The sequence below is a fragment of the Excalfactoria chinensis genome, chromosome 1, assembly GCF_039878825.1.
Source record: "Excalfactoria chinensis isolate bCotChi1 chromosome 1, bCotChi1.hap2, whole genome shotgun sequence".
Taxonomy (NCBI): Eukaryota; Metazoa; Chordata; class Aves; order Galliformes; family Phasianidae; genus Excalfactoria; species Excalfactoria chinensis.
Genome location: NC_092825.1, coordinates 58,829,951 through 58,853,519, shown reverse-complemented (window position 1 = coordinate 58,853,519; position 23,569 = coordinate 58,829,951). Strand labels below are relative to the sequence as shown.

At 44.9% G+C, this 23,569-nt stretch overlaps 1 protein-coding gene across 12 annotated transcripts in view; it reads left to right on the top strand.

Annotated features, from left to right (window-relative positions):
* The window catches only part of MICAL3 (microtubule associated monooxygenase, calponin and LIM domain containing 3), a 159,337-nt gene that overhangs the window by 5,605 nt on the left and 130,163 nt on the right, over positions 1-23,569 (top strand). For 4 of the 12 annotated variants that reach the window (XM_072361546.1, XM_072361549.1, XM_072361547.1 and 1 more), the window contains exon 1: positions 2,377-2,743. The exons of 1 other annotated variant lie outside the window; for it this stretch is intronic. The gene's annotated coding sequence lies outside the window, so the exon portion shown is untranslated. Of the gene's footprint in view, positions 1-2,374; positions 2,744-12,120; positions 12,249-23,569 lie in introns of those variants that run through there. 7 more of the 12 variants (XM_072361540.1, XM_072361543.1, XM_072361552.1 and 4 more) reach the window with 5 other exon arrangements.

The window sequence follows — 23,569 nt, the reverse complement described above, 5'->3', positions numbered from 1 at the left end:
GACAGCCCTCCTGATTGTTCAGAGGCCAAGTGCTCAGCCAGTAATCAATGGACACACCATAAGCATTGGCTTCTCTGAGAGCATTTAAAGAAGTCTTCCCTACTGCTGTAAGTGAACCCTCTCCTCCACCTACTTCCATTTTTCCATATTCTAACAAATAATAATCTAACGCATCCTCATCTCACGTCCTTGTAGGGAAGGAAATGTTGATTGTTTGGTTATCAAGTTAGTAAGAGCTGCTGCCTCACCTGCAGGGAACTACTACCCCACTAACCATGGTTGGTTTCAAAGGCAGGAATATTCATTGAATCAGGTGCTACTGCCATTTGGTACTTGCACGTGTATGAACATATGCATCCACTCAGGTGAGAACAGACATCTTTGCCAGTTTTTCCACCACGTAAACTGACTCAGCAGGTTCCCTAGTGATTGCAACGGGTAGCTCTAATTTCTATGCTCATGGAAACTCCATCAGTAATTAGAGTGGGTTGAGCCAAGTTTGTATCAGCTGAAGGCTTTCCTCCATCTGTTCTCAGGCAGGGATATAGATAGTGACTTGGGAATTGTGCATTTCAGGTTGATACTTGTTGCACCACACTGTAGTTAGAATTTCCACAGCCATGCCATGAGCTCATTTTGTGCATCTTTTGTGAATGATACCCATTTTGTTTTGGATCATGTTATTGTCGTACCTGACTGCTTTTCATGTCAAAATCAAGCCCCACACCGTTAATAGGTTGTGAAGATCGAATCTTCTGTTAAGGTAGAGTTGAACAATTGTGGCTTTGGTATGTGATTGGAACTATATGGACCTGGATATGACAGATGTTTGAAATACCTCTGCTGGAAAGGCCTGTTGAAAGGAACACTGAGCTACTTTTGTATTGCCATTGCTTTTATGACATAATCCTGAGTTTGTTCTTGATTCCTAATTCCTGGATTATTCATAGTGCTTCTGTACCAGTCTGCATCCCTGCTCTGTTCAGGTGCACATCAGCTGGCTCCCCTGGCATAGTCAACAGAGCGTGGGCAAAGACAGCATATTTATGTGGTACTGCTTACACACAGTGGTACAGACAGAGTGAAAGCATTTATAGATAAATGGTATACAAATACATATAAGCACACAGACACGTTGGCTATATATAAATGCTGGATAGAAAGCGCTCTTCCTGATTGCTAGTCCAGATGTAGAACAGTTAGTAAGCAGTAGTTTCTGAGACCATTTAGAAGTGTGCCTGTACATACAAACCTACATACTCATGTATTGCACATTTGTATGCTCTGCTCAGAACCTTTCTGAAGAATAGGATTTTGTCATTTCCCTGCCCACCCATTACCCATGCTGTTATCTCAGTGTCACTTGAGGGACTGAGGTCTTCCGAGCTGATTCAATTAGGGGAGGGAATAAATCAATTGCTTGAGCTTAGGGGAGACCTCATCACTCTCTAAAACTTGCAGAGAGGAATTTGTAGCAAGTAGGGTGTTGGCCTCAGGTGACAGCTAATAAGGCTCAGGTTGCTCTAGTGAGGTTTGTATCGGATATCAGGAAGGATTTCTTTACAGAGAGGCAGTCAGGCATTGGAGCACGCTGCCCAGGGAAGTGGCGTAGTCCCCATCCCTGGGGTACCCGAGATGTGTGGATGTGACACTGAGGGACACGGATTAGCAATGGCGCTCCGTATGTCAGGACGATGGCTGGACTTGCTCTTGGAGGTGATTTCCAACATAGGCTGTTCTGTCACATAAGAACCAGCTGACAGTGCCCAACGTTACGCTGTTACTCTGTGACAATGGAGCCAGGCATCCACTTGACGTAATTCTCTCGGTCTCACACACGCGAGCAGTGATTTGAGAGCACGACGCGATCCAAACAGGGGATGTTGCCATGAGCACAGCTCCAAGCTTCTCCCGAGCCAGCCCCAAACAAAAATATATTTAGCTCTTCCTCGCCGTGCCTTTATAAGCTCCTCTCCAGCCACGGCGAGCTCTGATCCACGCTCTCCTCCCACCCCACGCGGCGGTTAACGGGGGCAGCCGAGGCGCTCCCGCAACTCGCAGAGGCGCAGCTCCCAGCCGGGGAGCGCAGACGGCGGGTGGCGGTGACGGCAGCGGGCAGGGAGAGCCGTGGAAACGCGGCACCCGCCCTCCTCCCGGGGAGGTATATCCGTTTGCAGGCGGGCACGCGCACCACAACGGTTACCAGAGCGCGCTCCCGCCGCGCCTTCCCGTGCGCTTTAAGCGACGGCGCCTGGGCCCCGCCCCCTTCCTTTCTCATCTCCGCTCCGCCGGCCGGGTTTGGCGCGCCCTGGCCTCGCCCCGCCGCGCGGCCAATCGGCGCCGGTCCTGTCCGACCGGAGCGCGGGGAGCGTACCATCGCCGCGCGGCGCGGGGGTGCCGGGGGGCACCGCGTCCCTTTGTGGCGGCGCGCCGCGCCCGACCGCGCGCTCGTCTTTCCCCGTCCGCCCGCGTCTCCCGTTCGGCGCTCCGCGTGCCCGGCGGCAGGAGCCGCTGCCCTCCCGCCGATGAGAGCGGGGCGCCGGGCGGGGGCGTTTCTCCGCCACGCGCTCCTCCCTCGCGGCGCCCTCCGCTCCCGGCGCGCGAGGCGGGGCGGTACGGAGCGAGGCGCGCGGGCTGCCAAGGTGTGCGCGCGCGCGCCGCCGCCCCTCCGTCCGCGGCGGGCAGGGCCGAGTCGGGCCGCGCCGAGCCCCGCCGGCAGCGCCACGGGCGGCATGAGGCGAAGGCAAGTGCGGGAGGGCGGCGAGCCCCGGGGCGGGTGTCGGGTAGACGGGGCCGGGCGCGGTGCCGCAGAGCTCCGGGCGCCGCTCGGCACCTCGCCCCGCGCCGTGCCGCAGTATCGCGGCGCGCTCCGTCGCGGCGCCGTGCGCGGCGCCCCCGCGGCCGGGCGGGATCTCGCGTTCGGGTTCTTCGGGATGCGCTTGAGGCGCGAACAAAGCGGCGCGGAGCTCCTTCTGTCGGAGCGGCAGCCCGCGGTCCCGCCGCGCCGCTCCGCGCTGCCGGAAGCCGCCCCGGGGGCAGGCCGCGCAGGTGGGGTCGGTGCGGGCCGGCCGGCGCTGCCCGCGGGACGGGGCGAACGGAGCGATGCTGCTGGAGCCGCCGCGTGCCTCCGCTGCGCTCCTTTCTGTGCCCGCGGGTCTCCTCTCCCCGGCGGGAGGGCTCGGGGGCTCAGCGCTCTCGTTGGTTCTGCGGTTCGCGTGGACCGGCCCGTACTGCTGTAGGGGGTGTAGGGGAAGCCGAGCGAAGAGGCTGGCGGTGGGCTGTCCAGGCACGGAACTGACAGCTCGTCGGAGCCCGTCTTTTACAGTTACAGTCTGAAAGTGACAAGTTAAAAGCCATACTCGAGATTTCGAGCGTACCTAAGCATCTATCTGAATAGCCTTCTTTGTTCTGTGGTCCTACCAATACTGTCTTTCTTCATTTCTTGCCGAGAATGTGCTTATTCTATGTATTTTTCACTGTCCCGTTTCCAGGGCTTGTGTTTGGGTAGGTTGTTCTGCACGGATGTGTTTGGTAAAAATAACTGGCTGTGTGGGAATTAACTTTAATCTCAAGAACGTTTCCACCACTGTGAGATCCCGTGGATGCTCACTTGCACGAAACTGGACTTAGGGTTGTTAAATCGAAGGCAACAGTGTTGCTTTAAGCCATCCAGAAGTCCTCTGCTTGCTGATCTGCAGCTGAAAATGAAGAATTCAGACTGTGGTTATAGAACAGCTGCGTTTATACATAGCTTGGAGCTTGTCGCAGTACTTACAGGTGAGAACAGATGTATGTGAGTGCTCACTAGGTGTGCATTCATTCATATCTTAGTCTACAATCAAAAGGCGCACCTTGTAGCTAATTGATGGACCTGGACATCTGACAGTCCTTAAAGCAATGGATAGGGAAACTCCTCTCTAATGCTAATAGAAGCATTAAGGTTTTCCTTTTAACCATCACGACAAGTATATATGCAGAAAACATAACTAATGGTCGCACTGGCTGTGAATTACTCCTATCTGAACGTCTGTCTTCAGGAAGTCTGAGTATAAATCCCGTCCTTGACTAATGCTGTGTGTTAAGAAAGGACTGGTAAGTGGTGTGTGATGGTGTATTCCTGGTGTAAACCTGAACACTGGTGGCCGAGGTCAGAATGACATTTTATTTTAGGCTTGCTTACTTCCGTGGTTTTAGATATCCTGCTTTTAACCTTCCTCTGTTGGCATTTAGGAGCGTTCTGCAAATGTGCCTCTTGAGAAAGCTTTGCTGGTTTGCAGGTGCTGCTCTCCTTCCCTAAAGACCGCAGTGCTGTTACTCTTGTGTGAGGGCTTCAGTTACCGGTATGTGCGTGGTAGTGCAGAGTTGATGCTGTTCTGCTTTGGGAGAAAGTTGGGGCAACGCTGGTCTTCAGCTGGATCTGCTTCTCTCTGCTTGCAGGATTTCAGAATGACTTCTCAGTCACTAGCTTAATCCACTGCTGGATTAACTCTCCTTTTTTATTCCCCCGCCTGCCCTGCTTTGCACACACAGTGTCTGTATTGCCAGTGTAATCTTAGAGTGGTGAGTGGTATTCAGTGCAGCTCAAGGTAAAGGGAGAACTGTCCGTGCTGGTACTGTCTGTCTTTGTTCCAGATGGCACCACTTCTTGACTGCCCCAGAAAACTGCTGGTGAGAGCAGCAGTGGAGCCCGTGTATAGACCTTCACTGTTGTTACAGTTTTAATTCAGTGCTGTCCCCTTAGAGAAGGCTTAGGTGTTTTGATCCCATTGCAGTCTAGTCAAAGCCTGCTTCAGCCATGCAGCATCCAGCAGTGTGTTCTAGGAATCCATTCTCTGCCGCTTGATATACATCTTAACAGTGTGGGATGGAAACATCCTTCAGCTTACGGTTACAGTTTTCCATCCGAGTAGCTCTTAGTCAGGGCTATGATCTGTGGTATCTGAGGTTCTAGCGCAGAGTCACTTACACCAGTAAGATACATGTGCTGTCAGGGCTTGTCTTAACCTATTTGGTCTCTTGTTATTATGCGGCTGTAACTGAAATGCCAGCTGCAGAGATGCTGCTTGCAATTATAGAGGTGGCAATAAAGCAGTAATGATACTGATCTAGCATTCATTCTGCAATTTGGAAAAGATGTGATGAAGTGCAAGAGGCAGGCGCTGTTTCTTTGTTAGCAGGGGAGACCAAAATAACAGACAGCAAGAGGTGAGCCAATATAGGCACATCAAATCACCACCCTTTCCTTCCTTTTTCTCCTCCTCCCTCCCAAGCTGAATGACATCTTCTGTTATAATTGTGCAAGAGGGGGAAGAAAGGGAAAAACATTTGGGAGAATGCAAGCATGCACTCTCGATACTGTGTGTGAGAGATCAGTGTGTAGCCTGGGCTTGTGAAGGGTGTGAAAACATTTGGATTCCAACCAAGCTTTTGGGATGGAGACACTGAATTACTCATCTGTTCCAGCTTTTTCTTACTAATTTTGAGGTACTTAGGGTAGGTAGCTGGTAAGGCTCTAATAGCATTTGGTTTCTTGATGTAAACCGTAATCTGACATGGATCGTAGCTCTTAGCCATTCTGTCCACGTTGCCTCTTGAAGAGGCACAGTGATGCTCTTGAGCATCTTATGATAGAAACTCAGTGCCCTTTTGTAAGATGCAGTTGAAGGAGAGAAAGATTGCTCACCTCTTTGGACAGCTTCTCTTTTGCTCTCTGCTCCTTTTCAGTTTGATCAAACAGCAGTTTTTTGGCATGGCAGCCAGAGGAAACTGATGTCTCTCTCTTCATTTTCTGAGGCATTTGTATTGTCTCCACTCAAACACTGTAGGTGTGACTAGGAAAGGAAGTGCAAGCTCTTGCTGTTCTTAGACAGCAGTAAATTAGCAATAGAACCATCTGAATTTCAGGAAAGAGGTGCCGGTTTCATCCCACTGTTCTCAAGGAGAATTCATAATTTTTCTGCTAAAGATATTCAATAGCAGCATAGCTTCTTACTGAGGGCAGAAACCCTATTGCTCCAACAGCGATCAGCTGTTTGGAAACTATTGTTTTTGCAGTAGACAACATGACAAACTGCATTTCATTTTTGAAAAAGGGCTCCGAGGAAAGCTATGGAAATCGTAGGGAGAACCTTTTTACCACATTCCTTTCTCTCAGCCTGTCATTTCTGTTTTCTCCCTAGATCTTTATCTGGATTATATGTTAACTTCTTTCTTTCTTTCTCTGTGGCATCTCTGAGATATGATCTTTTTGTCTAGCCGTGTGGTTAAAACTAGTCTAGGCTGTCCTTGCTTTGTGTCTGGTTTTCTTTTTGACACTCACCTATTCAAAGCAGTGACCATTTTTACTGAAAGAGGTGTTTTTGTTTGCTTGCCATTAAGGCTTTAAACAAAATCATTTCTTTATGGGTCCTGCAGCTACATGCATGGGCTGGTTTTCTTCTTGGTCAGTTTCAGCTGGCATCGAGAGTGGTGTGCTATGGAGAATCTGACACAGTCCCACCTGTCAGAGCTGCTAACCTTCAAGTTGGCACTAAAGCCTCCTTTTCATAGAATCATAGAATGGCCTGGGTTGGAAAGGACCTCAAGGATCATCTGGTTTCAACCCCCCCTGCTATGAGTAGGGTCAGCAACCACCAGACCAGGCTGCCCAGAGCCACATCCAGCCTGGCCTTGAATGTCTCCAGGGATGGGATTTTGTCTCTACCTTGTTGATCCTGAAAGAGGAGTGGCACATTCAGGTGCTGTTCTCTCATCGTGGGAGTCTCACAAACACCAATGGAGCTGCCTCATCCTCTGCCTTGAGAACTGGAAGGGAAGTCCTTAGAGCCATCCTCTACCACTGGCTGAACTGCAACAGCTAGGCAGTGTGTGAGTGGCTACCGCGCATTGCTACTAATGCATGAGTCTTTTTGCTGTACTCCCTTCTTTCTTTGAAATCACTTGGCAATCATCCTGTCCCTTGAGTTGGAGTCTGTGTGCCGGAGGTGTGCTTTCTTCTGCTCCTTGTAGCATACTACACAGTAGACTTCTGATTTAGGTAGTCTGAAGCTTCTTACTGTACATTACAAGACAGTGCTTCAGTCCTGCAGTTTTCCATTTTCTGTGCTGATTATTTCCACCATTAGGAATGTTTATCTGATGGTTTGGGTCTTTTGCTGTGTTTGTCTGCATCACTGTTCCAGCCATACAGCTTAATTAAAATCTGGGCAATAACCTGCTTGCTGCATCAACTTCCTCTTTGGCCAGCAGGAAATTGTTCTGTATTACTGCTTTCTGCCCTGCTGTTTGGAAGTAATTCCTCTGAATCTTCAGTGCTTTGAAGTGAGGGAAGGCTTGCAGGGAGCTGCTTGTGGTTGAAGGAAGAGGGCATTTCAGTGCATGGAAGACCTGTATTAAGAAAAAGTGTCTTCCATTAAGGCTTTGCCTTAGTTGTATCCTTTATAGTCATGGCTGTGTTATTCTTTGGATTGAGTTTTTTGTGGTGTGTCTCAGGAAGTCTTAAGATATAATCCCGCTAATCATCGAGTAACTTTTGAACTGAAGTGACTTAATGGGTAGTGAAAACAAGTGCCCTTTGAGTTATTGAGAACTCTTCAAGCCTGTGGGGAGACTTCTTGCTGGAAGGTGCTTTTTTCCTTAAGAGAAATCACGTATGGAGAGCAGCCTTATTTTTGTGGGATCATATCTTCTTATCTCTGCCATGCCAGTAAAAGCCTTGTGGCTGTGCAAGTCCTATCTGACATTGGCCTCTTTGTGGTCCTGGTAGAACTGTGTTGGTTCTATTGGGAATTCCTTCTTGCCCTTCTGTTAGCCTCTCCAACATGTGGTATGTACTTATACAGCTGTTGAAGTGGGCTTCTGTTTGATCAGGTTTTGTGAAAAGGACAGCAGAACCTCCGCTCCATTTCTGTATGATCCTGCAGCTTGCAAAGATTTGCACTATTTAACACTTGGATTTTTTTTCAGGGTTCATTCAAGAAATGAAACTTGAGGCAACAGAAACCAAATTTGGCTCAAACCCAGTTAAAACCAGCAACAGTTGGTACCCACCCATGTAACAGACTACTCTGGGTCTCCTGCTGGGATGCTTGCAACACCACAGTCTTGTGACTGGAGGATGGGAGGCTTCTCATCCCTGCTGTGTGGTGATCTGCACAGAAAGATGCAATATTTGCCCAGACCTCTTGCTTTAAGCAGTGAAATGGCAGAATGCTTCACTAATCTTTCTTTGTAGAGCAAAGTTATTTCTTTAGCAAGCCTGCATGCACTGTGTATGGTATTCCAGCTGCTATAAACAGAGTTCTGCTTGGTTTAGGAGGGAAAAGCTGCCTTGGGTTGCCAGGAACGGCAAATGGTTTATAGGTATGTGGCATGCTTTTGGTGATTCACTTAGCCAAGGTAAATCGCTAATTAAGCGAGGCTCCCACTGAGAATTCTCTAGAGCTGTGCCTCTTCCTGCTTCGATTGTAAAGAAAGATTAATTCAGAGTTAGCCTTTGTGTATGGTTTCCTTGGTGAGCCTGGGGAGGTCAGTGCTGCATGCCTGGTGTTTCAGGTTCCTTCTGGATCTCACGAGCGTCACTGGTCTTGTTATGGACTTTCCTGGGAGAGTTAGAAATGCTTGCAAGTGCAGAAAGCATGTCGGAAGGCTGGGTGTCTGTGATGCATGGTCTGCATCCAGTACTTCAAAACATGGAAGTTGGTGTGAAAATGGAGCAGTTACCCAGAAGATGACAGCCTCAGCAGGAGATAGCTGCTATTAATTGTCCATAGTGAATTATCATCCCACACTCTCTAGAGAAGGCAGATGGAGTACAACTGGGACCATTGTTCTGTCCTAGCACTAGTTGTGTTGGTTTTGCATTACATATAACACCTGTTGCATTACACTTTGACTTGGAGACTTACCTAGGGCTCTGCTGTGCCAAATGCTGTATTAAAGCATGGAAAACAAGTCCCTGCTCTGAATATATAATATGTGTATGTATTTGTTTAAATAAGGCAGATGAGAGTAGAAGAACACAAATACAAATTTCTGTTGGTGTTTAAATGGCAAATGCTGGTAAGTTTTGACTTTGGTGCATTCAATATGTCAATTTATTTGACAGTGAATTTATTCTGAGATGTGAACCGACCTACAGATCATTCTGTGGGAGGCTCCTCAAGTGGCCAAAGGTCAGCTGTGGGTATTTGAAGAGCTGTGCGTCCATGAGAGGTGTATGTTTATGCAGGAACCTTTGTGTTGGAGTAACCAATTTGTAGTCAAGCCATAGGTCTCTGGCACATCCTCTGTTTTCCAGCTTCCATCAGCTTGGTCAGTCTCTGTGACACTGAGTGGATTTCCTGCTGAATTATCTCTCAGACAGCTCTTTGCACTCATACCACGTTGTTCGTATATTGTTTGTATTCCTTGAGCTAGTGTCTTACCCAGACAGTAAGTGTTGGGACTTCCTAAAGTCTGAACTATTCCAAATGTCAGCTTATGTGCCGAGCCGCAGTCTACTGATACTATCATAATATGGTTGTGGTCATGAGTGTATTCACTGTGTGGTTCATGAGGGGAAGAGACTCCTGATCCACATTCCCTCCTGCACAGAAGGAAGATCCTTCTTGTTGTGTGTGCTGCAGGTGAAGCAGGTAGCTCTTCTCTCGCTTCCTCCAGGTCTGCTTGTTTATTTATGTTTTGGCTGTTCTTTAACCTCCCATCTCTTTTTGTCCCCTTCCTAGCCAGTGATCCTCCCCAGGAGGCAGGATCTTCTGGCCTAGTAGGGCTGAACTTTAGATTCTTTACAAAGACAAACGTAAGAGCAGTGTCCGTCTCATGGACTGGATTAGCTGTGCAGCTTGCTGGATTTTGGGTTTTTTTGGGGGGGAGGGATGAGAAGGGTATCAGTTAATGTTAATTTAGAAATGGCATAGTCTCAGCTGTGATCTAAAACAGCTAAATTGCTTGGGTAGTGTCACTTGAGATGTCTGCTTCCCTTCAGAAGTCTTCTGCTAATGTGCCCTTTTGCGGACAATTGTCTAGATGTCTCATCAGTCTGGAGAGGCTTGTTTTAGTGCTATCTGCACTCTCGGGAGTTTATTTTTAAATAGTTACTGAAGCAACAGTCTTGTAAAATGCTGCAGCGCTAAGATAGAAGGAATTAAAGTGTTTAGTAATCCACCAAAAGGGGAGGGTGAAAAAATGCCTTACTTTGTTCCTTTCTCTAATGCTAGCTGACAGTATTGGTGAAACTACGTTCTGGGAGAGGACTTCTTTACTTCACAAATAGATGGCTTCATAACTTTATTCTTCAAAATGTTCTCATCATGTTGTTTTCCTGTATCATTTTATTAATCTATAGTTTTCAGTTCAGCTGTGCCAGTACAACTTTTATACTTCATTAAGGTGTTGATTTCATTTGGAATCATGTTATGTCTAGATGACTTCACAAAGCTAGATTGTCTTTAAGGTTCTTTCCAACCCTAACCGTTCTGTGATTCATTTCATTGGTGAATCAGATTATTAATGGAATGCAATCCCAAACATCAGTACAGACAGAGTGATGAATGGACACAGAGCAGCTCTGCAGGGAAGGACTTAGGGGTTCTGGCAGAAAAGCTCAACGTGAACAAGCAGTGTACGCTTGGGAGCCTGGAAGGCCAGTAGTATCCTGGGCTGCATGAAAATAGGGGTGACCAGCAGGATCAGGGTAAAGGAGGTGATTGTCCCCCTCTACTCTGCCTTTGTGTTAACTATGGCAATTCAGGAAGCAAGAGTGGGCAGCTGAGCATGGCCCACCTAACAGTTGTCTTAGCTTAAGCTGATTTGACTTCTTTTAAAACTAGAATTGTGTTTCACTTGCTACAGTGGTAACTGCAAGATTTCTGTTTTAATTTGTGTGACTTAACTGGGTCCTTTGACATGTGACAAAAGAACAGAACAGCCTTCAGACTGTTTGCAAAGCATTTGGCTGTATTTGGAAAAGTTTCTTCTCAGCAATATGGGCTTGAGGTTTTTCAGTGCTGTAAATTAAACGCTAGGCAGTACAACACAATCATCACCTATAGTGTTAATGGTTACACTGCATTGTTTCTTGGGACTTGCTGCATGCTTCTTTGTGGCGGCAATATCATTGAATATCTCCAGTGTTGGGGAACCTGAGAGCAGGTGATCCGGTTTGCAAATGCAATAATGACTTAAAATATGTAATATTTAAAATGTATTTCATGTCAGTTATGCCACTTCCCTGCCCATTTCCCCACATAGAATGCACTTTCCACTTGGAGTAGCTCCTGTCATGCAAAATGCAACTTTCTTTTCATATATGGGAGTTCACAGTGACTTATGCGCAGCGAAGGCATGCAGGCTCAGTGGAGTTTATTATGGCAGTAAAATCTTTAGGTGGCAAGGTCATGGCCATGGGATTAACTTGCATTCAGCAGTCCTTTCCGTGGAAAGGTGTGCTCGGTGAACATCTGGCTTTTTATAAGCTGGCGATATTTAGCTCTATTTTCTGTGAAGGTCTTAAAAATAGTGGTGATATGAACCCTAGGCAATCTCGTCAGCTCTGGGTTCAGGAGGGCTTTTTTGGGGGAGTAGAGTGGGGAGGCATTGATTAATTTGTGACAATTTATTAGAGCACTGAAACTGAGCAGCGGTCTGTTGCCAGAATGTGTTCTCACCTGTGGGATGTGGTTGTGGCAGCTTAGAGTGGTGATGGGCATGAGTTTAAGGCAGTGAGCTTACTGCATGAGCAGAGCCCTGGCAGTAAGCAGTTAAAACTTGGAGAGGAATGAACTGAGGTCAGCAGCACAATCAGTCTGTTCAATAAATAATTTTCTTTGTATACTTACTCCATTCTTTCACTCATTATTTGCTCCACTTATTCTTTTCCCCTCCTACACACACACACACACACACGCATGCAGTCACACAGTTTCTCTGGCTTTATTATTATTCTCTCGCCCTACTTATCGCCTTCCATCGGCCACTTGTCACTGTGACCCTCCCTCTGGCCAAGGAGCTGTAGATGATAGGTTTCTTGTGCAGGAACCACCCTCGAGCTGGGATGGACACCTCTGCTCAGCTTTGGAGATTCCAGGCTGTTTTCCGGCTGCTCTCATGAGCCTGCTTGCTCTGAGCACTGCAGTGGTTACACAGAACGCAGCGCACAGGAGGGAGAGAGCTGTGCAGCCAAACACAGAAGAATTAGGAGCTCTTTCCCACCTCTTTTTCCCCTGTAGTGACAGGCTGTGAGCTCCTGGGTGAGTGAGCATCTGATATGTGGCATGCTTTGTTCCAAAATTCAGGGGGAAGTCTGTTAAATTGACATGCCGCTACTGAGAATTTGGGTGAATGTGGGACGAAGCATTGGTTAATGGTAGAGGCTGCAAAATACAGCAGGCTTTCGTGCTGGTGCTTGGATGCGGTGCTATGAAAAGAGAAAGCTTCAAAGGGTCTCGTATCTGAGGATCCGTAGAAACCAACTGGAGGGAGAGTAGGGTTTGGGGGGGGGGGGGGGGGATGAGTGACCTTGAATGTCCGTTCCAGTGAAACACTGTAGGTGTGACTTGTGTTTAGGAAGATCTTTTCTGGGAGGCCTTTTGTTTGGGTGGGAAGCAGCTTAAATGTTCTGTCTCTCTGTAGAGATCCATTTTGATTTTTCAGTGAAAGTGTAATAGCTACATCTTGTCACCTCTGTGCACAATGTTATAAATGTTTCTGTCCCCAGGCTTCTGAAAGGTGTGCCAAATCGCGTGTTGTGGGTATTGAATTGGCTTAAGGCCTTGCAAGCAGGAAAAAATAAATGTCTAGCAGGCATACTGGAGCAATTGCATGATCAAGATGGCAGCCTATGCATAATCATGCAATAAGTTCTGAGCAGGAGGGGGTCATTGAGCCTGCACAGCTTAGCGAGCTACAGCCTAATAGTTCTTGCCTGTCTTGCCTCCTGTTGGAGCCTCTGTGCTCCTTTCCTTTAGGGCATTATTTCCTCTTTCATTCTTCTGAGATTTTTATGCTTTCCATTGTGTTTTCTTAAATAAAAAGGCAACTCTAGTGGCAAACAAACAAAAGTCCTCTCTTGCTTGACTTGTGCTTTTCACTTAAAAAATGATTTTCCTTTCCAGCATTATTAAAACCAGGACTTTTCTCAGCTAGACTGCAGCAGCAGAGCCAGTGGGGTAAAATGAGTATGGTGCTTGATTTGAGAGTTCATTTTTTTTTTACCTCTCTTGAATTAAACGTTGATAATAGCAAGGCTACAAATCTGACCGTACTAAAGGGAGACAGGAGTTCCTTGTTCTCCTAATAGACTTTATATACAGCTTTCCTATAGCTACATTGTTTAGTGAAGTGGGTTACTTTTTGGTAAATAAATGGGCTTTGAGGTCCTCAGGTCCTTCACATCTGAAACAATAGAAGCAATCATCAGAGCTAAATGCTCAAGGGGAATAATTAGAAGGGTGTGTTTTGCAGAAGTGTGGTGGGCAGTGCTTCTGCCTCCATCTGCTTGGATTTTATCCTGGGGTGCTGTGTCCTTTTCTCATCTCGTTGTCACCCAGGACAGCATGAGAAGTCTAATCAGAAAACTGATCTCAGTTTAAAAATAGCCTTGCTGGAAGAAAAGATAGTGAACCTGGTCTGGTTTACAGTGCAGTTCCACAGAGGTTGTAATGGCGCTAATGGTTAGGTGGGGATGGCTTGGTGATGGGGCTGCTGTCTCTGAGACCAAAGTTCCCTGTTAGCTTGTGTCTGCTTTCCCTCATAGCTCTGTCAACTTCTCAGTTGTGCTTGTGAGTTTGCCCACTTCTGCTTATATCAGCTGGTCTTGTGAAGAAAAATCCCCCTTCCTTTGGAGGAACCCTGTAAAAATACTTGTGCTGGCAAAGTGTCTACTAGTTGTTCATTCTTAATTGTTACCAATTATGTGGAGAAACCTGAGGCTTCCAATAACTGAAGAAATAACTACATTTTCCTGTTACGTAGTGTCTCAAAGCATCCTGGTAAAAATGATTGGAATGCTAGGACTGAGTTTGGGATTGTTTTAGTTTTTTGAAGAACTAATTTTTAGATGAATGGATTCATGTTCCATGTACCATTTGGGTTGTACCAACATGCTTGTAGCCAAGTGGTTCCCCTTTGATTCTTTCAGAGGGCTTTGCACTGATCCAGGAGGGCTCCCTGTCTGGTGGTGTACCCTAAGGATGGTGCATTCAAGTAAAATGAAGTAGGAGACGCTATGTGTCAGGATTTGTTTATGATGTGGTAGGGTGGAATTGACTTGGTCAAGCAGGACAAATGATATCCTGAGGTGCATTAAAAAGAGTGTGGCGAGCAGGTCAAGGGAGGTGATCGTCCCCCTCTACTCTGCCCTGATGAAGCCACATTTAGAATACTATGTCCAGTTCTGGGTTCCCCAGTTAAAAAAAGACAGGGATCTCCTAGAAGGAGTCCAGCGGAGGGCCACAAAGATGATAAAAGGCCTGGAGCATCTCCTCTGTGAGGGAAGGATGAGCAACCTGTGTCTGTCCAGCCTGAGGAAAAGAAGACTGAGGGGGGATCTGATTAATGCTTATAAATATCTGAAGGGAGGTAGAAGGCAAGTGTCTGAAGCCATGCACTTCTTGGTATTGCTTAACAATAAGACAAGAAGTGGTGACCTAAAACTTTAACATAGGAAGTTCCATACTAACATGTGGAACAGCTTCTTTACAGTAAGGGTAATGGAGCACTGGAACATGTTGCCAAGTGAGGTTGTGGAGTCTCCATTGATGGAGATATTCAAGACCTGCCTGGATGCCTACCTAGTGAACCTGCTTTGGCAGGGGGGTTGGATTCACTGATCTCCATTCTAACCCCTGCAGTTCTGTGGAAAAAAACTTTCTGTACAGACACACCACACTTGGAGAATGAAACGAGGTGATCTGTCTCACTGCCTGAAGAAACTGATTCCTGACCTTGATAGGTCCAAATGTTACTCACATACAGAAAAAAGCCCCAAAGGGAAATTGAAAGGAAATAAAATTGGAAAACAAGGATCCATCTGTCTTTTCTGTTGCACAAAACTTGTGTATGAACCACGGTGCAATGTGCAGGAGATATTCGTAGTTGCTTTTCTGTTGTTCTCTTGTACTTTGCTCTCTAGTTGAGATAGGCATTTGCAGCACTGCAGGATTTCTGTCTGTAGCCTGTTCTTATCTGGGAAAGTAGTGTTACCTTTTAAACCAGTGAGAATACTATTGATCTAACGTTGTGCTGAAGTCCTTTCATCTCGACTTGTTCCAGCCATTTTATAAAAGGGATAAAAGCCTGCATCCACTTGGCTTTTGAAGGGAAATGCATGAACTGCAGGGTTGTATTGTAGGTGACCTTTGTGAGCTTAGACACAGCTAGGATAAGAATCCTCATCGCTTCCTGGGATCAGTATGCTAAGGAGACCATCAGTGTCTGTGAATATACATGTTTGAGGGCATGAAATAGCAACTTATGCATATACTAATGAATCCTTACATCTGTTTTCACATATGCATATGGGTATGAATTTGCAAGATAGTGTGGGTGTGAATAGATGCAGGCCTGGGAAAATTGTGATAACTTGTAACTGTGCCACTTGGCATGTAGTGTGTGTACAAACATACTTGCAAAACAGTATTTAAAGTAAGTAATGTCTACCTTCCCTCTTAAAAGAGTCATGAACCCTAGGTGGGTTGTTTTGTTTTTTGTTTGTTTTTTACGTGTAATTACTACTTGTGACAATCTTGAATAGTCTTTCCCACTTTCTTATTTTGATGACTTTCTGAATGGGAACCATTGCTGTGTGACACTGTCCACATCCCCAAGTAGTCAAGCCTAGTAATGGTACAGATGGAGAAGTGAATAGCATTGGAGTCAGCCCAACAACTGTCTTCAGCGTGCCCTGTGATTTAAGATTGGAGTAATGGGTGAAGTTAGCAGTTTCACTGGACTGCATGTTGGGAAAGCTACTTTTAGGGATGCATGCATTAGCCTTTTATTTATTCATTTTGAGATTTGTAATTCATAGTAGTTTCAAAAAATGCTTCCGAAATTAATAGCATGTTTTGTTTGCTGCTATATCTACGACATTATTGAAGCCCCTCCTTGACACCTTTAGTGTTGCTAAAATTGCCCTTGTACTTTATGGTCTCTCTGTGCTACTTTTATTCCTTTTATTTATTGTGTTTCTTTCTTGTTGTAGCAAGAGCATCAGTGTTTGATGTCTGTAGCCTTCCTGTTGGCACAACCATGGTTCTGATGTAAATGTTGAAAGACTGCTGCTTCACAGGGGGGAATACAGGCTCCTAGGTAAACTAGGATTTTACTATTGTGTGGGTAATTGAAGAAATGGGAATACAGCATTCTGCACTCCTCGGGCCATCCCTGAGTTATTAATTAGTTAGACCATTCTGTAATTTTGTATCATTTGATGCTGTTTCAGGAAATGAAGGAACAAGTATTTCCGTCTTTATTAACTTTGTCATTGTAATACATGCTGAACTTGACTGACAAAGATGGACTTGATTGCGATTCTTCCCTCTGGTGTCCTCTTCCTGCAAACCTCACAACTAATGCCTTCTTAATAAAATGTTACCTACATGCATGTTCAGTCCATGAACTCCCTATAAACTGACTAGTCTCATCAGCTGATGCTGGGAGCCATACTGAAATGTGAAGTATAGCAATCCTTGTACAATTCTGGTTCTGGCAGCACTCACACATTTTGGTTTCTTAAGGTGTCAAATAATAGATGGAAGGGGGAACACTAAACAAACCTGGAGGCAGGGAAGATCAGTGCATGAGCCATTCTCATACAGCAGAAACAAGTTAATTAAATGGGCAGTCAGATAACAGTAATTTCAAACTTGAAGTGAATTGGAGTCGATAATTGAAGATCAATGTATGCATGCCCATCCATTTTCCAAGGCAGTCTGTGATCCTGTTGCTATTGCAGTGTTTGCCTCTGGATAAAGGCAGTGCACTACATCCAATTGTGATCCTTCTTGATGGATGGATTTCTTCTCTTGAAATCAATGTGCCCTAGGATATACTTTTTAATATCACTCAGCGCAGTGGAAGTGATTTCTTCCTCCTTTCTTCCTCCTTTCTTCCTCCTTTCTTCCTCCTTTCTTCCTCCTTTCTTCCTCCTTTCTTCCTCCTTTCTTCCTCCTTTCTTCCTCCTTTCTTCCTCCTTTCTTCCTCCTTTCTTCCTCCTTTCTTCCTCCTTTCTTCCTCCTTTCTTCCTCCTTTCTTCCTCCTTTCTTCCTCCTTTCTTCCTCCTTTCTTCCTCCTTTCTTCCTCCTTTCTTCCTCCTTTCTTCCTCCTTTCTTCCTCCTTTCTTCCTCCTTTCTTCCTCCTTTCTTCCTCCTTTCTTCCTCCTTTCTTCCTCCTTTCTTCCTCCTTTCTTCCTCCTTTCTTCCTCCTTTCTTCCTCCTTTCTTCCTCCTTTCTTCCTCCTTTCTTCCTCCTTTCTTCCTCCTTTCTTCCTCCTTTCTTCCTCCTTTCTTCCTCCTTTCTTCCTCCTTTCTTCCTCCTTTCTTCCTCCTTTCTTCCTCCTTTCTTCCTCCTTTCTTCCTCCTTTCTTCCTCCTTTCTTCCTCCTTTCTTCCTCCTTTCTTCCTCCTGGTGTGGCTTTGCTGCTATAAACTTGGTTGTAATTTCTGTCTTGTGGACTAAGTCCTTTCTTAACTCAGTTAGTTGAAAAGAAGCCACAAATCTAAGCTGGAACTTGGTGTCTTGGCTGGAGGCATTTGAGGTATTTGTTTTGGGATTGAGCTGTGTCTTCAGCCTCCGTGTGCACTCAAGATCTCTGGTTAAGGGCAAGTAAAAGGGGGCCTTTCCCACTTATCTCCTGCTCTGATGCAGTGGTGACAACAGTCTGTTGTGTGGCTATTTGATAGGGCATTGTTCCTTAGCTGTCAGTCCCTTGGGCTTTCTGACATGGGTGTGTTATACATGAAGTCTGTAAGTCTAGACAGCACTGCGGCAGGAATTTGTGGCAGAAGTTACTTCCCTGCTCTTTCTGAGGAACGGTTTCAATATACTGCACTGATAGTTGTCTCTCCTAAGAGGCCTTCCTCACAGACCTGGATTCAGGTGTTCCACTGAAGTTATTCTGGGACCCTAGACAGGTGTCAGCTTCACACTTATTGTCTCTTTCTGGTATCCGGAGCAAGCTGTGACTTCTCCCCACCAAATGTTCCCTTTGGTTAGTTTTTAGTGAAACAGCTGAAGCATAGGAGGCTATCTCATACACAGCTGCAAGTTTCTTCTGCCTTTCTGTGAAAGAGAGCGGCTTCTTGGAAAATGCATAGTCAGTCTTCATTCTGTTCTCATAACTTGTATGTTCTGTGAAAAAGGCAAGATACTTCCATTTCCTATTATTGTTACATAGAAGTTGGGAGCACTACCCAGTACATGCAGCTGGTTAGTAAGACTGATGTTGTTTTTCTCCATCTCTTTGTGTATGTGCAGCAGCAGCTGCAATTTGAACTTCCATTGCTCTCTTCTTTCCCAGGCATATTATGCTTACCACTTGTGTTATGGCTATGCAATGAAGGTTCATTTGGAACAATGAAGAAACTCAGTTTTCTTGAGCATCTTGCTTTTTTGAAAGTGTTCTACTGCTTGCAGGTTTCAAGCAAGATGTATATTGTCCTAACAGAGCAAATTTTTGAGATCTGTCAGCTTGATGATGTCTCATGTTCTTTTGTATAGTTGGTTTTCCTCTATAGTGAAAAGACATTTATAAACGCCACCATAACAAGTGAACATACTGAATTTAATGGGTACGACAGCATGCACACCAGCTCTGAGCTTCTCCGAAGCTTTGTGCTGTACATTACTGCTGCAGTTTGGTTTGTAGAAAAAATGTTTTCTTCTGCTTGTGGAGTTGAAACTGTTCAGCTGGGGATTGCCCGGCAGTAACAACAGGTTTGGGACATGTAGTACTGTTTGGTTCAACTTCTATGAAGCAGAAGCAAAAGCATAAACCAGTTTCTTTTGACTTTGTGAGGTTACTGTGCCCAGTAAGTGAGGACAGGCCTGTTGACATTAGCCCAGTTCTAACACAGATGCCCTATTCTATTCTTTACAAAATGACTACATAAATTGGATTTAAGTATTACTTTTGGCAGTAATGTGATTTAAAACCTTTGTAAATAAATACAAGCCTCGTTACAAATGAGATAAGTATTTCACTGCATACATTAAAAGCATCATTTTGAATGCAACGGAGCAGAATTTAATCCTAAAATCCTAGCTTTAATTCTTCCCCTAAATGGACAGGATACAGCCAACCTTCTTTGTCAGTAGTGAGGTGCAGAAGTTATCGTGCTGACTTTGCAGGTAACAAACATTTTCCCATCCTGTTCCTCATAAGTGCCCTAATGTTCGTAGTGCTACCTTACATGTTAGGGCTGTCTACTTTACTGGGTCACAGCCCATAAACCAAAACAGCTGCTTTGCTTTTTTCTTCTCATGGTAGGACAACTCCATGTTTGGAGCACAAAGCACCCTGTGCAAAGAAGATAACTATAGGCTTGAAGTTTTTGGGAGTGGGCTTGACTCTATCACCAGCTGCTGTCAGCTTGCCCTGGACTTTGTTAGAAGACAGATAGAGGCTCTTGAAAAACCAGAGCTGTGTTGGTATGTTGAAGTGGTGCTACTGGCTGGGGAGAGCTCAGTTTGCATGCAGTGTGGCGTCTGTGTGTGTATTCTCTCAATGGGGCACCATTTAACTGTTCAAGCAAATTCATGCTGCTGGGAGAAGGTCTGGACTGGCATCCTGGGAAAGAGAAAGTAAGGTTGATGGCATGGGCTGAGGCAAAGGGGCAGTGTGCAGAAAGGGAGAACTTACTGCAGGTGTTTGTTTGTTTTAAATTGTTGACAAATGACCTTGATTAGGACTTTGCCTCAAGCTTTCCTTGCAGTAAAATCACTGGAATTGGTTTGTACGGAGATCAGGTGTATTGATGTCATCCTGAATAGTGAAAATGTGATATTCTCCACTCCTTTTAGGTGCGTTTCCAGCATTGCAGAGGTAGCCTTTTTGGAATTGGGTGCAGTCAACAGCAGGAGCAGCTTCCTTTTCACAGCAGAACACGTCTTGCAGGACTTCCTATAGAGCCTAAGGAGATGGGATCCAAACTGCGGTGACATTTGGTGAAACTTAGGCGTGTGGAAATTTTAGGCTCTTCTAAAATCCCAGCTTTGTAGGCCTGCACCCTTGGAATCCTGGGACTCTGGACAAATTAGTTGAACTAAAAAGTGACTTTAAATTGAGAAACTTCTCAATTTTTAGGGAAAAAAAATTGCCCTGGAATTAATACTTAGCCTTCTGAGTGTTGTCATAGCCTTTTCTTTACATTAGGTGAGCTTGATGGCCTCTCAAAGATTCGTGTGTGCAACAAACAATTTAATCAACTTTAAGTTCATTTGGACTTTAAAGGCCCTAACTGCTTCAGCAGATTACTGCTAGGAGCTGAATTAAGTGTGTTTTGTCAAACATGAAACGTTTATCACGGTGTGATATTTCTTAGGCAATGGAGGGGGGGAGGAAGGGTCACAGAAGAAGAGCTGAGAGTCTCCATCTGAGTCCATGTGAAACTTACTGCCCTGTTTGCTAGGTTGTGCACTGGGGGAAAGGCCATCTACATAAGTTTGCTCCTGACTTGTTTTCCCCAGTGCATCAAATATCTTACGAGGAGGAGGAGGATATCTTCTTCTCTGTTGAGGAGAATTCTCTATAATGCACTAGCTTGTTTAATTGGTCTTCTGCAGAAGATCAGGAACTGGTTTTTCTGCCCTCTTAGAGCGCATACTCATATTCTGCACCATTCTGGGGGAGGAGGCTGCTTTGTAAGGTGCACTTAGTGATATTATGTTGCTCTTAATACCTAGTGGAAAGAAAGAAATCTATCCATCTCGGTAGTGACACTTCCTGCTGGGGTTCTGGTTATGTAAAAATATGAGGAAATTTCTGCAGGGTTGGATGATCTGTTTTAAAGTAACTGTCTTTACACTATTTACTTTGTTGAGGTGGTTGGGATAGTATCCAGCAAATTGCTGCCAGTGAACTGACAATCACAGTATAGAGATGGGAAGGCTTACTGAGGTTTGAGCTGAGGTGGCTGAAGCCCTGCTAGGTACACTGACTTGAAAAGGTCCTGAATCATCCCAGCCAAAGGGCTTCCAGGGTTATTTTTGGGTAGAAGGAAGAGTTTTTAACTCCCAGCTCTAAGAGTCTGTGTGTTGATGCTCTTTGTGACTTAATTTTCCTAGCACTGAGGCTAGCGGTCCCCCTTTGAATGTTAGGATAATGTTATCTTAGTTAAGAGGCTCAGAAGGTTTGCTTTGCTTCAGGAACCTTCGTCTGTTGTGGCCTCATGTGAAAGAAAGTAGTTTGTTGACGAGCCTTTTTGTTAGATAGAATGGATTCATATCAAAGTAAAGATGTTTTGGAATAGACACAGATGACTTTGCAGTGAGGTTTCTTTTTGTAGGATGAATCTTTGCCAGAGTTAGGCTAACAAACTTACGGTTTTGCAATTTAGCCAGGCCTGTTCTCTTACTTACACAGTAAACCTAGTAACCATTGAGAGAATGGGCTCTATTGATTAGTTCAGACTTCACAAATAGTTCTATAAGGTGAGTAGGAGAGGCTGTTGCTGGATCTTAAATATTTGGAAGTCCTATTCCCTAGCCATTAATCGGAAATATCTTCTTATGTACGAATCTTAATCTAAAGTTATACAAAACCCTTGATGGAGGTTTATAGGAAGGAAGTTGGAGTTTCCTTTGGGCCACGGCAAGTAGAAAAGACAGTTATGTTTTCCGTTCTTCCATTGGAGCTGTAAATATCAGCCAGGGCTTTTTCTTTCCCATTAAGGTATTATCACCATTATTCCTATCACATTAGGAGGCAAAGTAACCTCGTACAAGCACCTGCAGTCCAAACTGTTCAGTACTTCCTGTAAAAACTTCCTACCAGATTGAGCAATGCTACTTGAAAGACTCTTCCAAGTTCAGGGCGCAGTGTGAATGTTTTGTGGGAGAACAGGTTTGCAGTGTATTTTTTGAGAGGTTTCCAAGTGCTTGTGGTTCTTGGTGATAGAAAGAAGTGTTTGGGACTAGATCACTAGATCATGAAGAACCACGTAGGTTTGCTGTGCTCCACAGAGAAGCTTCATGAGAGCATCACCAAAAAAGAAAGGCCTGGTGCATAACATTAGTGAATATCTCATCTTGTAGAAGAACCTGTGTAGGTCAGCTGATTGCTGGCCCTTTTTGTTTTCTTCTTTGATTTGAGCTCAGCTCAACTTACAGAGCGGCTGTATGCATTTAGCTTTTCCTTCCCTTCTTTTTAAAGGGTGATATATAGATTTGGTATTCAGTGCCATTAGGTAAGCAAAATCCTTGACTTAGTTTGAATAAATAAATACACCTCCCTTAACATTCTACTACTCTGTGGAAAGTGTGCATTAGTTTATGAGAGTCTGTAGAGGCTCTTTTCTAACGCTAATACTGATTGCAAATTGAACATAGGCTATCTTTTAATGATAGCTAAAATGATTCCAGTGGCCTCATTTTAATGTTAGCCCCCAGACTTCTTTGGCCAAGCAACAGTATGCTCAAATTATATGTTAAAATATTGGCTTTTAAGCATGTTAAAACAGACAGTGGGTTACTGATACATACAGTGTAATATCTATCAGTATTCTTTGGGTCCTGTGGAGCTTGGCAGCCACTGCTAGTATACAATAATTCACTGTATGCTTTGACTTGAACACAATTTTGTTCTGTGCCAGTGATGCAGGTATACTAGATGTACTCTGGGCTAGATCAGTTAGCTGGGTTCTAGACTTAAGTAGTAGACTTAGTAAGTAATTTTTGTGCTTACGTACAAAATCATTAGCGGTAGCTTGAGTTTTGAGTCTGCAGCTATGGCAATGTGTCACATTCAGGTCACATTCTGGAAGAAGCTGGGTTTATCTCGGATGAGTAATGGCTGCAGACTTCTTGCCAGTACTATTCCTTTCTCAAGGCATGCCATCAAATATTTTTTTGGTTTATTCTTAAATAAACAATTATTTAAAAGCATACTTTGTTTTAACTTGCATAAAAGCTGTATGAAGGATGTAGTTTATGGTAAAGCATTAACTGTGTGATCTTGCAAAATGTTGAGCCTTGCAATTGCTGCTGTGTTCAGTATTCAGCTCTCCAAGCAGGGTAAGGAGTATGTCTGTAGAACAATCATAAGAAGGTGCAAAATTAGAATTAAAGTCTGGAACTTTGAAGAAACAGATACCTGATTCAGAATACGAAGTATCCAAAGTTTGTGTGCTTTGTAGTCTGAGAAAAGGGTGTGCATGAGGGAAGGGGAAATCTGCCTTTCCCCAAATATTCATGATATTCATAGCTTCTCCAACCAGCCCCCCCAAAAGAATGTTTCAGTGAAATGAAATTATTTCCATGGAATGGCTTTTCAGAGAGGGAACAAGAGAGAGGAGCTTTACAGGGAGGTTTTTGATGGGATATTCCCAGGAGACTCCTGTACTGACCTGTTGTTCC